The following is a 12,968-nucleotide window of genomic DNA, read 5'->3' as shown; positions in this document are numbered from 1 at the left end:
AGTACTCTTGCCTGGAAAATCCCATGGACGAAGGAGCCCAGTAGGCCGCAGTCCATGGGGTCGCCAAGAGTCAGACACAACTGAGCAACCTCACTTTCACTTTTCACTTTCATGCATTGGAGAAGGAAATGGCAACCCACTCCAGTGTTCTTGCCTGGAGAATCCCAGGGACGGGGGAGCCTGGTGGGCTGCCGTCTATGGAGTCGCACAGAGTGGACACGACCGAAGCGACTTAGCAGCAGCGGCAGCAGCAGCGTTTCTGCCGTGGTGGCCGACCCAGAGCGGAGGGAGCTGGAGTCTCGTGGGCCCTGGCAGCAAACAGCAGAGAAGATTGAGTGAAGAGAACTTTGTTTCCACACCCAGTGCCGGGGCTCGTCTCGGGGCCGAGGCTGGCGCAGGGCAGCACCGTGGAGCTGCAGACATCGTCTTCAGAGTCTCAGCCCCATTCGCCCACAGCCTCGGACCTTGGCATTCCTTGAGTTATCTACTCCCGAAAAGATATTAATTATCGACTGTTTACATGTTGCTCAGGTTTTTTTTTTTTAATTACTTTGAAAGTTATTTGACTGGTCTTGGTGTCGTGCTGGGTGGAAAGGGTGCCTCCGAAGCTCTGTCCTTCCTGAGCCCCAGGTGCTCGCTGTGGCCGCCCCTGTGTGAACCGGGACAGGTCAGTACACAGAGGAGAGGACGCTGAGCCCGGGGGGTGAGCGCCGGGCATGCGCTCCGGGGACTTGGCTGGGGCAGCCCTTGGCCGGCCCAGCTCCGGCGCTGAACTGGCGGGCTCCCCTCTGGGGAGGACTTGATGTGGGGACGCTGATTTGACTGGACTAGACAGACTCCACATCGACGCTTTTGATGGGGTAACCGGCGACAGGAGTGACAGAAGATGCTGATAGAAACAGCTCTGGAGGGTGCGAGGCCTGACCCTGGCCCCGGGGCCTGCCTGGAGGAGGGAGCGGAGCTGGCACGTGGCGAAGATCCAGCACGTGCTGCAGGGGCCGCAAGACGGGCTCGGAGGGCACGGGGCTCCAGGGAAAGACGCGACAGAGGGGAGGTTTTGAGGCAGAGGAGGCTTTGGCCTGGAGGGCTATGTAGTGTCTCAGCAGACACAGGACCAGGTCACACGAGACCTTGATGGGCGGATGGAGGAGCCGCCTCTACGTGCCAAGTTAAGAGCATGGATGCTCTGGCCTGGGGCTCACCTCCTCTGATCCTGCCTCCCACCAGCCATGCCTGGGGAGATGCCAGGGGCTGACCGGCCTGAGTGTGACTGCAGAATCCGTGTGCACATGGACCCTGAACACCGGTGCCCGCTGGCAGCTGCGGAGGTGCCTGCTCGTGTCCAGCTTCAGGAGGGACCTCTTCGGGGAGCACAACTGGTGAGGTGACCTCTGGATGTGCCGGGGCTCCCGGCCAGCAGCGCTTCCTCCCGCTGCTCCTGGCCAGGAGAGCACAGGTTGGCACAGGTAGGGAAAGGGGACAGGAAGCCGAGGGGGCCGGTGGGACACATCCCCTCGGGGTGAGCGGTGCTCAGGTGGGTGAAAGGTCATGTGAACACAGCCTCCCAGGACAGGGAGGGAGGCGGCTGCAGGTCAAACCACGCCGACGTGAGTTCCCTGTCCTGTTACTGTCACAGGACGCGAGGGAGCAGGCAGAGGTCCACGCTCCCATGGTATTTACACACAAGTATTCTCAGGCAGGAAGACCTCCTGGAGGAGGGCGTGGCAACCCACTCCAGGACTCTCGCCTGGACAGTCCCCATGGACAGAGGAGCCTGGCCAGCTATAGTCCGTGGGGTTGCAGAGAGTTAGATGCGACTGAGTGAGTAAACAGCACAGTATTCTCACGCCGGAGCTCCCCCCACCCCGGATCCTCTTTCAGGAACGAAGGATCTATTCCCCCAGCTGCTGGCCGTGTCACCAGCATACGACCAGCTGCTGCTTTGTTCTGGAAAAGCCGCAGCTGAGACAGAGCGGAGATGGCCTTGGGGTCCAACCTGGCAGCTGTGACTGTAGCTGTGTGGTGGGTGGTCTGAGCCCCAGACCTTGGGCAGCAGGAGAACAGCCAAGACGGAGGCTGGTGACCCCAGGCCCACTGGTCTGAGACCACCCCAGGGACACCAGGGCAGGCTCTCCTCCCCCAGCGCCACAACAGTACCGGGTGTGGAACACGTGTGGGACCCTGGGGAGGGGCGGGGGCAGGAGCACCCTGAACTCATGAAGATGACCCCAAATTGGCAGAGAAACCTTGAACTGATGGAGAAACCTCTTGACTACCTGAGTCCTAGAATTTACTCTTGTGCATGTCTGACTGTGAATCCAGCTTACTGTCTAGGACCGCAGTTCGATTGACTCCTCGCTGCTTTTCATTGCTAGGGTTCAGGCAGGCTTCTTTCTAAGTCAGGGGGCCAAGGCTTGCATGGGGGCCCTGCTTCCTCCTGGGAGGGGAGTCAAGTCGTGTTCGCTGCTGGGAATCTGACACAGCTCAGTAAGCCTTCCAACAAAATCCTGTCTGCAAGGGCATGGAGCCAGGGAGGCGCCCTGTTCAAGTCTCCCTCTGGGAGAACCTCTGGGGAGCAGGGCTGACTGACAGCCTCCAGGTGCTGCACCGCGGGGCCCACCATGACCCACACGCCAGGCCTGTGGCTCTGGGTGCCCAGGGGCTCCCACAGTCAGGAGGCCTTGTCGGGCAGCCCTGGCTCAGCCCCTCCCCACTGGCCCAGCTGGGACCCTCAGGACTCGGGCCTGAGGCTCTTCTTGCCCCACACTTCCTACCAGGTGTCACACCTGTGTTGCAAGGTGAGTAGGACCTGACCCCGGCCATGAGCACCTAGCCTGGTGGGCAGGACAGACAGGGTCAGACCAGAGGGTCTGATCCAATCAGATGCAAGCTGCAGAAGAGCTGGGATCAGGGTGCCCTGACCGCACAGGAAGAGAGGTGAGTCACTGGGTCCTGAAGATGGAGGAAGGCTTCAGGGAGGGGCAGTGATTAAATTGGATCTTACAGGCTGAGTGGGTGTCTGCCAGCTGTCCCAGTCCATCCTGGCTGCTATAATAAAGTGCCAACTGGGTGGTGTAAACAATAGACGGTTATTTCTGGAGGCTGGGAAGTCCCAGAGCAAAGTGCCAGCTGATTCACTTCTTGGTGGGGCCTCCCTCCCTGATTTGCAGACAACCACCTCCTAGCCAGATGCTCACACGGCCTTCCCTGGGTGCACATGTGCAGACACAGGGATGGCAAGGTCTGTCTTCTTCCTTTTCCAAAGCCACTAATCCCACCACGAGGGCCCCACCCTCGTGACTGCATCTAAATCACTGCAGATGGTGACCGCAGCCGTGACATTAAAAGATGCTTACTCCTTGGACGGAAAGTTATGACCAATCTTGATAGCATATTCAAAAGCAGAGACATTACTTTGCCAACAAATGTTCGTCTAGTCAAGGCTATGGTTTTTCCTGTGGTCATGTATGGATGTGAGAGTTGGACTGTGAAGAAGGCTGAGCGCCGAAGAATTGATGCTTTTGAACTGTGGTGTTGGAGAAGACTCTGGAGAGTCCCTTGGACTGCAAGGAGATCCAACCAGTCCATTCTGAAGGAGATCAGCCCTGGGATTTCTTTAGAAGGAATGATGCTAAAGCTGAAACTCCAGTACTTTGGCCACCTCATGCGAAGAGTTGACTCATTGGAAAAGACTCTGATGCTGGGAGGGATTGGGGGCAGGAGGAGAAGGGGACAAGAGAGGATGAGATGGCTGGATGGCATCACCGACTAGATGGACGTGAGTCTGGGTGAACTCCGGGAGTTGGTGATGGACAGGGAGGCCTGGCGTACTGCGATTCATGGGGTCACAAAGAGTCGGACACGACTGAGCAACTGAGCTGAACTTGACGGAACCTTAGTTACTCCCTAAAGGCCCCATGTCCTGACAGCATCACACTGGGGGCTAGGGCTGCAGCCTACGAATTGGGGGAGGGACACAAACAGCCCATTAAGGATAGGCGTGTCCTCCAAGGGCAGGGAGGCAGGGATTCATGCCTTGCCTGGAACGTGCTGGAGCAGAGGCCAGGGGACAAGGCCGTGGATGCTACTCAGCCCTAGGCCTTCAGGCCCCGGGACCCTGTCCTGAGGAGCCTAGACTAGCCCGGTGGTACTGGGGAACCCCTGGGGTTTGTCATATTTTGTATTTCGATTATAAAAACATTGCTGATTTATTAACTACAGAACTATCAACTACTCACTTTCTGCACCCCTCGCCCATACTCACTCAAAGATGCCAGTTTCTGGAAATGACCGATCCCCCTCCAAACCTTTGACTCAGGGATGAAATCATTAGTTTGTTCTTTTTAAAAAACATACTATGTGGACTGGGACTTGCTTTTTCTAAGAATAAAGTTTTACTTTTCTTCTTTCAAGTTTATGAAAGTGAAAGTTGCTCAATCGTGTCCAGCTCTTTGTGACCCCAGGGACTGTATAGTTCATGGAATTCTCCAGGACAGAATACTGGAGTGGATAGCCTTTCCCTTCTCCAGGGGATCTTCCCAACCCAGGGATGGAACCCAGGTCTCCCACATTGCAGGTGGATTCTTTACCAGCTGAGCCACCAGGGAAGCCCAAGAATACTGGAGTCAGTAGCCTTTCCCTTCTCCAGGGGATCTTCCCAACCCAGGAATCGAACCCAGGTCTCCTGCACTGCAGGTGGATTCTTTACCAACTGAGCTATCAGGGAAGCAAGAGCCTCTTATTTAGACTCTGTGTCCTCTGAGGCTCCCAGACCTCACATCTAGGGAATAAGAAAAGTTTCACCAGAAATGAAAATAATACCTTTGCTCTGATTCTACAGCACGGGATGAGGGTGGGAACCCAGGACCCCCAGACTCCTCCCAAACAGCCGGCAAGCTCCAGGGTGTGCCCCTGGGCTCTGCTGCCCGGCCCTCGCCCTCCCTGGGGCTTGGTTCCCACTCCAATCACTGGGAGACTCTGGCCCCAGAGCTCAGCTCTACACAGGCCTGCCTGCTGGGCCCCGCATGTCTGTGCAGGTCTGCACGCTGGCCACCACCTTGATTGACTTCTGGGCACTTCTGCGTGGAGCGGATTTGTAACCGTGCCCTGAGGACTAGAGCAGGATCTGGCCAGGGACAGGAGAGCGGTGCTGGCAGCCGGGACGATTTGTGACCGGAAAAGCAAGCCTTCGGCGCACCGTGGTTTTCTTCCAACTGGACTGTGTGTGAGCGAGTGCAGAGAAGCATACGGGCTGGCCCAGGGCTTGAGGGCGCAGGAGAGTCCCGCTGCACGGGCATGGGGAGGGGTTCCCTTGTTGGGTTTAGAGGGGCTCACCAGAGGACCCAGGTGTGAGAGAGAGCAGGGAGGCCGGGAGGGGAAGCACCTGAGCAGGTGTGAGTTCGCAGGTGAGGGCTGGTTAGGGGGCAGGGAGGGCGTGGGGGAGGAAGTGGGGGTCCCTGGGATCAGCAGAGTCATGTGTCGTGACTCAGATGCCCTGGATCAGAGAGCAGAAGTTCATAGATGAAGTCGTGAGGTGGTCACAGGAAAAGTCAGCGGTGTGGATCTTTTATCCCGTGGGAAGCGTCTGTTCTCAAAACTTACACCCGGCCTCCCTCTCTGGCTTTAGCAGTGGAGCACAAGGACACTCTCTAGGACTTGCCAGCTGTTTGGAAGAAGTCTAGGGTCCTGGGTTCCCGCCTCCCCCATCTGAGACCACTTCAAGTCTGTTTGGCATCCATATGGCTGGACCGTCAACTCGCTGATGCTGTTACAGGAAAGCTAGTCCTTTTATTGGTACTGACACCCATCAGGGGCTCCTCCCTAGTCCCGGCCCTGGTGTGGGGAGGGCCGGCGTTTCTTCCCGGGACAGCACAGCCCACCCTCTGGGCTCCACCTGGTGATCCCCAGGCAGAGCCCAAAGCCTGTTGGAGGGAATATGGGTCGTTTTGCATTGAAGCTCAGGTCATTCTGCCCCTGTCAGGTCACCCTGGATGCAGCGTGATGCACGGAAGGACGCTGCTGTTGTCACTGGGAGGTGGACTGGCATGAGGGGCACGAGGCATCCAGCACAGGCCCGAGCCGGAGTCACCAGGGCCATCTGTCACCCCAGGGACGTGTGCAAAGGGCAGGAAAGGCCGGAGGTGGGGCGGGATTGGGAGGGATCGTCCCTGCATTAAAGGAAACCTGTCCTTCCCACTTACTCTTATTAAATAGCGCAGCCTTTCCTTTGAGGATTTTGCAATTGATCAGACTTGAATCTAAGTGGGTTTTGCGGCTACAAGATGAAGTGTTAGCCCTTGGCTGGGCATTTAAGAGCCTCCAGTGTGGGGGCAGGGCTTCCCTGGTGGCTCAGGGGTAAAGAATCCACCTGTCATTTCAGGAGACTCAGGAGACAGCTGTTGGTTTCCTGGAGCGGGAAGATCCCCTGGAGAAGGAAATGGCAACCCAGTCCAGTATTCTTGCCTGGACAATCCATGGACAGAGGGGCCTGGTGGGCTGCAGGCCATGGGGTGGCAAAGGAGTCGGACACCGCCAAGTGACTGAGTGCCTGAATGCACTGCGGGGCAGGCCACGAAAGCATCATGTATGGGAACGCGCTGGCCTGGGATGGAGGCCCCTGGAGACTGTAACGACTAAGTTTGTTCTCCGGACAGCCCACTGCTGCTCTCCTTCCCTCCTCTTCCCGGAGGCCAGCCCCATGGTGGTCTCTGTCCAACCTACAAACCGTTAATGCACGTGGCAAAGAGAGAGGAAAGACTTTGAGATCCACAAACAGAACGTAAATCGCAAGGCCTCCCTCCTCCTTATTTTTTTAGCCTTCCTTCGGAGACTGGCTGTGTGGGTCTCGTGCAACACACAAACCCCTTCGGCCTCCTCTTTCTTCTCCTGTGACAGGGGTCTCAGGTTTCCTGGAGCAAGACGAGGATGTGGGTGTGCCCGGGGCGGGGTGGGCGCCCCTAACGCTGACCACCCCCCGGCTCACACCCCCCATCACTCCTTCAGCGTCCATTGCATCTATATACTTAGATATAATCACTGCATTATGCCTCTGTCCTGACTTTGCAGCTGAACTGATGACGTATTTTTCTTTCGTTCTTTGAAAGAACGTTGGGCGGAGGGGCTTATGTCCCCAGATTGTGCTGGGGGAGGGATTCAAAGGGCGAAAGGTGCTGTTCCCAACGGGAAGCATCGTCTTCTGCTCCGCTTCTTTGTAAAGTCACCACAAACACGTTTTTGACACAGGCAGAGTGAAAATACACAGAATATTTCTCCACCTAGTGGTATGCTAATAGGTGCCAAATAAATATTTGTTGAGTTCTGGGCTTTGGAGTTTGGGGTGAAGGTGTGAAATGCTTTCGTGGTGTTATTATTATTTTATTTCTGAGCTGAGCTTATTCCAGGTGTGACCAAGTAGGAAAGTCTGAACTTTCAAAACAGCAGTGCTGGGAAATGACTGCTCACTGCCGAGGAGGGTCTGCCCTGGGCTTCCTTCAAAAGCTGCCAGCCGCCCGGGGTTCCGTGTGTGTGTGGTGTGTGTGTGTGGTGTGTGTGTGGTGTGTGTGGTGTGTGTGTGTGTGGTGTGTGTGTGTGGTGTGTGTGTGGTGTGTGTGTGTGGTGTGTGTGTGTGGTGTGTGTGTGTGGTGTGTGTGTGTGGTGTGTGTGTGTGTGGTGTGTGTGTGCGTGTGCGTGGTGTGTGTGTGTGGTGTGTGTGTGTGTGTGGTGTGTGTGTGTGGTGTGTGTGTGTGATGTGTGTGTGTGTGTGGTGTGTGTGTGTGTGTGGTGTGTGTGTGTGTGGTGTGTGTTGTGTGTGGTGTGTGTGTGTGGTGTGTGTGTGTGTGTGGTGTGTGTGTGTGGTGTGTGTGTGTGTGGTGTGTGTGTGTGTGTGTGTGTGTGTGTGGTGTGTGTGTGGTGTGTGTGTGGTGTGTGTGCGCGTGTGCGTGTGTGTGTGCGTGTGTGGTGTGTGTGTGTGGTGTGTGTGTGTGGTGTGTGTGTGGTGTGTGTGTGTGTGTGGTGTGTGTGTGTGGTGTTTGTGTGTGGTGTGTGTGTGTGTGGTGTGTGTGGTGTGTGTGTGGTGTGTGTGTGTGTGTGGTGTGTGTGTGGTGTGTGTGTGCGTGTGTGGTGTGTGTGTGGTGTGTGTGTGCGTGTGTGTGTGCGTGTGTGGTGTGTGTGTGTGTGTGTGTGTGTGTGGTGTGTGTGTGTGGTGTGTGTGTGGGGGGGTGTGTGTGTGTGTGTGTGTGGTGTGTGTGTGTGTGTGTGGTGTGTGTGTGTGTGTGGTGTGTGTGTGGTGTGTGTGTGTGTTGTGGGGGTTGTAGAGAATGTTCAAACAGCTCCCTTCAAAGTGAAAAATCCATCACAAGCTAACTGACTACACTCCCCAGATTCTAGCGTAAGTCATTGGGGGAAAGTTTATAAAAACCGAATTGCATACAAAATTTCAGGCACAAATCCCTCACCCGGAGCCAGGCTTTCCTCCTAACTCCCCAGCCTTGTGGTCCAAGCCGAGGCTTCGCTGCCAGAGGACGGAGCTGGTTTTGTGCCGAGCCTAAGAACCCTTTGACTCACTATTTCTGGATGTGTGTCAAGGAATAATACATTGAGGTTTTTCTAAACGGCAGTCTCAGGGGCTTTCCTGGTGGTCCAGTGGTTAGGACTCTGCCCTCCAGTCCAGTGGTGGTGGGCGCGGGGGTGCTGCAGGCTCGTTCCCGGGTTGGGCACTAAGGCCCACACGTCTTGTAGCAAATAAAAATGGAGAAGCAATACTGTGGCCAATTCAATAAAGACGCTGTAAGCAGTCCACATCAAAAGAAAACATAAAATAAAGTGGCCGATTTCTGTGTGCAAACGGCTTCTTCGGCCGTTCCTCGGGTCCCGTGTTTCTTTCTGCTCCCCCCACAGAGCCCCATCTTCTTTGTCTTTCCTGTGTCGACGCTCGAGTAGCGTTGCTGGTGTGTGACAGTCCCGCTAGTTCGCCCGACGTCCCAGCTCTCTGCGGGGCCTGCTCTCTCAAGGGCGGGATCTGTGGCTGAGGCCGCCTGGCTCTCTCCCGGTCTCGCAGTGGCTGCTTGCTGTCACACCCTCGGTTCCTCACCTGCAGGTGAGGCTGTCTCCAGGGAGAGCGTGAGCTCCCTGCCCTGGCTCCTGGGCCCCCAGGCCCCCCAGAACCCTTCCCGCCCGCCATGTGCTGTTGATTTCCTCAGGGGCTGATGTCACCGGCAGCTGTCACCGTAACATTAACAAGCGTGATAAAGCTTGACACTTCCGTGGGAGTTTACAACCTGCCAGGGGCCTCCCAGCCATCCAGTCACTCAGCCACACCTCTGACCCTGTGACCTCCTGCCTGCAGTCCTTGCACAACTCCTGGGTTTGCAGGGAGGAGGCCAGGCCCCTGGGCTCCACATCCAGGGCTCTCGTGGTCACGCCTCCAGCTCTGTTGCCAGCTGGCTGCACGGCCTCCCTGCCCCGCCGACCACCGCCCTCTCCCGCGACGGCAAGCTGCTGGCCGTTCACGGCACACGCCGCCCTTCCTCTGCCCCTTGTGGTTTGGCCTTTGCTGCCTCGGCCCGCACGTCCTTCCTTTTCATCTAGCTCCTGCCCACCCCGGCCATGGCTGTGCCCTTCCCGAGCCATGCCAGCCCTGTCAGAGCTCAGAACAGCCCCTGCACACCCCCCGGCAGGTACTGCTGTGTGTGCGGTTTCTTCACTGGGGTAAAACACACACAGCATAAACGCTGCCATTTTAAGCATTTTAGGGGTAGAGTTCAGTGGGGTTGACTTACTGCTCTACAACCACCACCGTCCTTTTCCAGCAAGTGTTCGTCGTCTCAGACTGAAACTTGACCCATCCACCCGAGGACATCCTCCTTGCAGACCTGGCGGCTTAGACAACAGTACTTATTCTCGCACACCTCTAGAGGCTGGAAGTCCAAGTCAAAGTGGTCTCAGGGTTGGTGTCTGGCGAGGACCCTTTCCTGGCTCAGTAGATGGCTGCCTTCTCTCTGCATCCTCGTGTGGCCTTTTCTGTGTTCACGTGTGGATGGGGGACAAGCTTTGGTGTCTCCTCCTCTTCTTAAAAGGACACCAATCCTGTGTGATTAGGGCCCCCCTCTCGTGACCTCGTTTCACCTTAGTAATCTCCCTGAAGGCCTCATCTCCAATCTCTGTTGTACTGGGGGTTTCCATGTAAGAATTTGGAGGGGACACCATTCTGCCCATAACACCATTAACCACAAACTCCCCTTGCTCCCTCCTCCCAGCTCCTGGCCACCCCATTCTACTTTCTGTCCCTATGAATTGGACTGCTTTAGGGACCTCATTAAGTGGAACCAGCAGCAGCTCTTATTTCAGTGAACATAAGGTCCTTCTCAGGGTCCATCCACGTCGCAGCACGTGTCTGCATTCCCTTCCTTTTTGTGGTTGAATCCTATTCCACCGTAAGGATGAACCACACTTTGCATGTCTCATCATCCATCAATAAACACGTATTTTGCAGGTGTCCGTGTTTGTCTCTCCTGAGGCTGGACACCTTGTCTGACACGTCTGTACGTCCATGTGGCAAACACAGGTGTTGTCTCCACAAACGTTGACTGGATGAATGGGTGGAAGAATAATCAACCAAGTAACACAATGATCATCACCACGGCCCTCAGAGCTACTGCTTCCACTTCGTGGAGGAACAGCCCAGACTTGGACAGGCAAAGGGACTTCCCATTGTCTTCAGTTGCCTTTCTTACCTTTTTGAAGATAATTTTTTAAATTTCTTTTTTCTCTGTGCTGGGTCTCCATGCTGCGCAGGCTTTTCTCTAGTGTGGTGTGTGGGCTTCTCACTGCTCGGCTTCGCTTGTGCTGAGCACAGGCTGCATGGCGTGTGGGCTCAGGAGTTGCGGTTCCTGGGCTCTCGGGCTCCGTCAGGCTCAGCAGCTGGGACGCATGGGCTTTATTACGCCACCATGTGTGGGACCTTCCCGGATCAGGGATCGAACTTGTGTCTCCTGCAGTGGCAGGTGGATTCTTTACCACTGAGCCACCAGGGAAGCCCTTTTTATTATCTTACTTATAATTCAACTGAATAGAAATCAACTTGCTTTTTCTGGACACTACGTCCTATTTTAGAAATCAGCCATAGAGTTTCATTTCTGAGATGGAAACTAAACTCTAGGGAAAGAGACGGTGCTTAGAGGAGACACACAGGAGGGAACGTGGGGTCCCCTGAGGAGAATCAGGGGCAGGTTTCTGAGGATGAAGCCAGCGTGCCCTGTGATCAGAGATAAGGGGCCTAGCAGGTGCTGAGTGACTTGCTAACAGATTAAGTCTAAGGGTTTGGTGAGTCTTAGAAGCCCACGGTTTTTAGGAGGCAAATATTAGCATAACAGGCCAATATCTCCCCATCTCCTTGTGATGTTCTGTGCGTGTTGCCTTTGGGGATGAAATCTTAAAGGGTGTCTATAGACTGCGATCAAACAACGTACATCATCACTCTTGGCTCAGGAGCTCCCCAGTAAGGACCAGAGCTCGCCTCTGATGGTCCCCATAGCAACAACGTCTAAGGCTCTTGGTTGACTTGTTACAAAAATCTTGGTTTGCGCCAGAACATTACTTTTTAAACCACATTTAAATGGAATTTGACAAGGATCTAACACAGAGATATAAAGCAATTTCACCACCGTGATTCATAAACATCGAGGCACATTTTACGTTTATGATTATGGTCCTTAATTTATTCCATAATCATCCTCATCCTCCTAACAAAACAATGAATGTCACCAAAGTCTGGGTGAATGTTTACATATTCAAGATGTAAAGACATTCAGAGAAAACGATGCCACGTGAAGATCTTCTGGGATAAAGATCTGAAGGGTGGATTGTCGTGTCAAATCTGTAATGGGCTCCTCTGTTTCCCACCTGTGAAGACTGCTGCAGGATTTGCGTCTACAGATAAAGGCGATGGAACTCTTTCTGTCAGGTGAGTCTCCATTGCATCTTTTGCTGTCGGGCCACCTGCAGGTCCACCTCGACACCATCGCCTGTTACACGTGGGTTAAAATGTACCCACCGGAGACAGCTCACGGCTGAACCACTGTTACATGTGGGTTAAAATGTACCCACCGGAGACAGCTCACGGCTGAACCACTGTTACACGTGGGTTAAAATGTACCCACCGGAGACAGCTCACGGATGAACCACTGTTACACGTGGGTTAAAATGTACCCACCGGAGACAGCTCACGGCTGAACCACTGTCACACGTGGGTTAAAATGTACCCACCGGAGACAGCTCACGGCTGAACCACTGTCACACGTGGGTTAAAATGTACCCACCGGAGACAGCTCACGGCTGAACCACTGTTACACGTGGGTTAAAATGTACCCACCGGAGACAGCTCACGGATGAACCACTGTTACACGTGGGTTAAAATGTACCCACCGGAGACAGCTCATGGCTGAACCACTGTCACACGTGGGTTAAAATGTACCCACCGGAGACAGCTCACGGCTGAACCACTGTCACACGTGGGTTAAAATGTACCCACCAGAGACAGCTCACGGCTGAACCACTGGCAGCAGCTGAGATGGACCAGGCTGCCCAGCAGAGAGAAGCCCCCACACTATTTGACGCTTCATCCCTTTGGCCCCCCAGAAGTCCTCCCTGCTGCTGAGTTTGAAGACACTCTGAGATGAAGAGCAGCCCAGCTGGTGATCTCATGTTTTGTGAGCAAATCTGAGCTCATTTGCATCCTTGCAGCCACTGCAGTAAAGAGTGACCTCTAAACCCTAGAACCCTTTTCATACACATGTGGGACCCCCACTCCAAAGAAATCACAAGATGGACAATGACTGCAGTTTAGGGGGAAGCAGGAGGTTCTCTGTAAGGTCACAAGCCTGCCAGGCAAGGCTACTGGCTTCGTGATGGAAATCTGCAGGCAGATTTCTTACCATCTGAGCTACCAAGGAAGCCCAAAGCCAGTCGCCATT

Source organism: Bos taurus, chromosome 23 (genome assembly GCF_002263795.3).
Source record: "Bos taurus isolate L1 Dominette 01449 registration number 42190680 breed Hereford chromosome 23, ARS-UCD2.0, whole genome shotgun sequence".
Taxonomy (NCBI): Eukaryota; Metazoa; Chordata; class Mammalia; order Artiodactyla; family Bovidae; genus Bos; species Bos taurus.
This window is presented reverse-complemented; position numbering follows the sequence as displayed.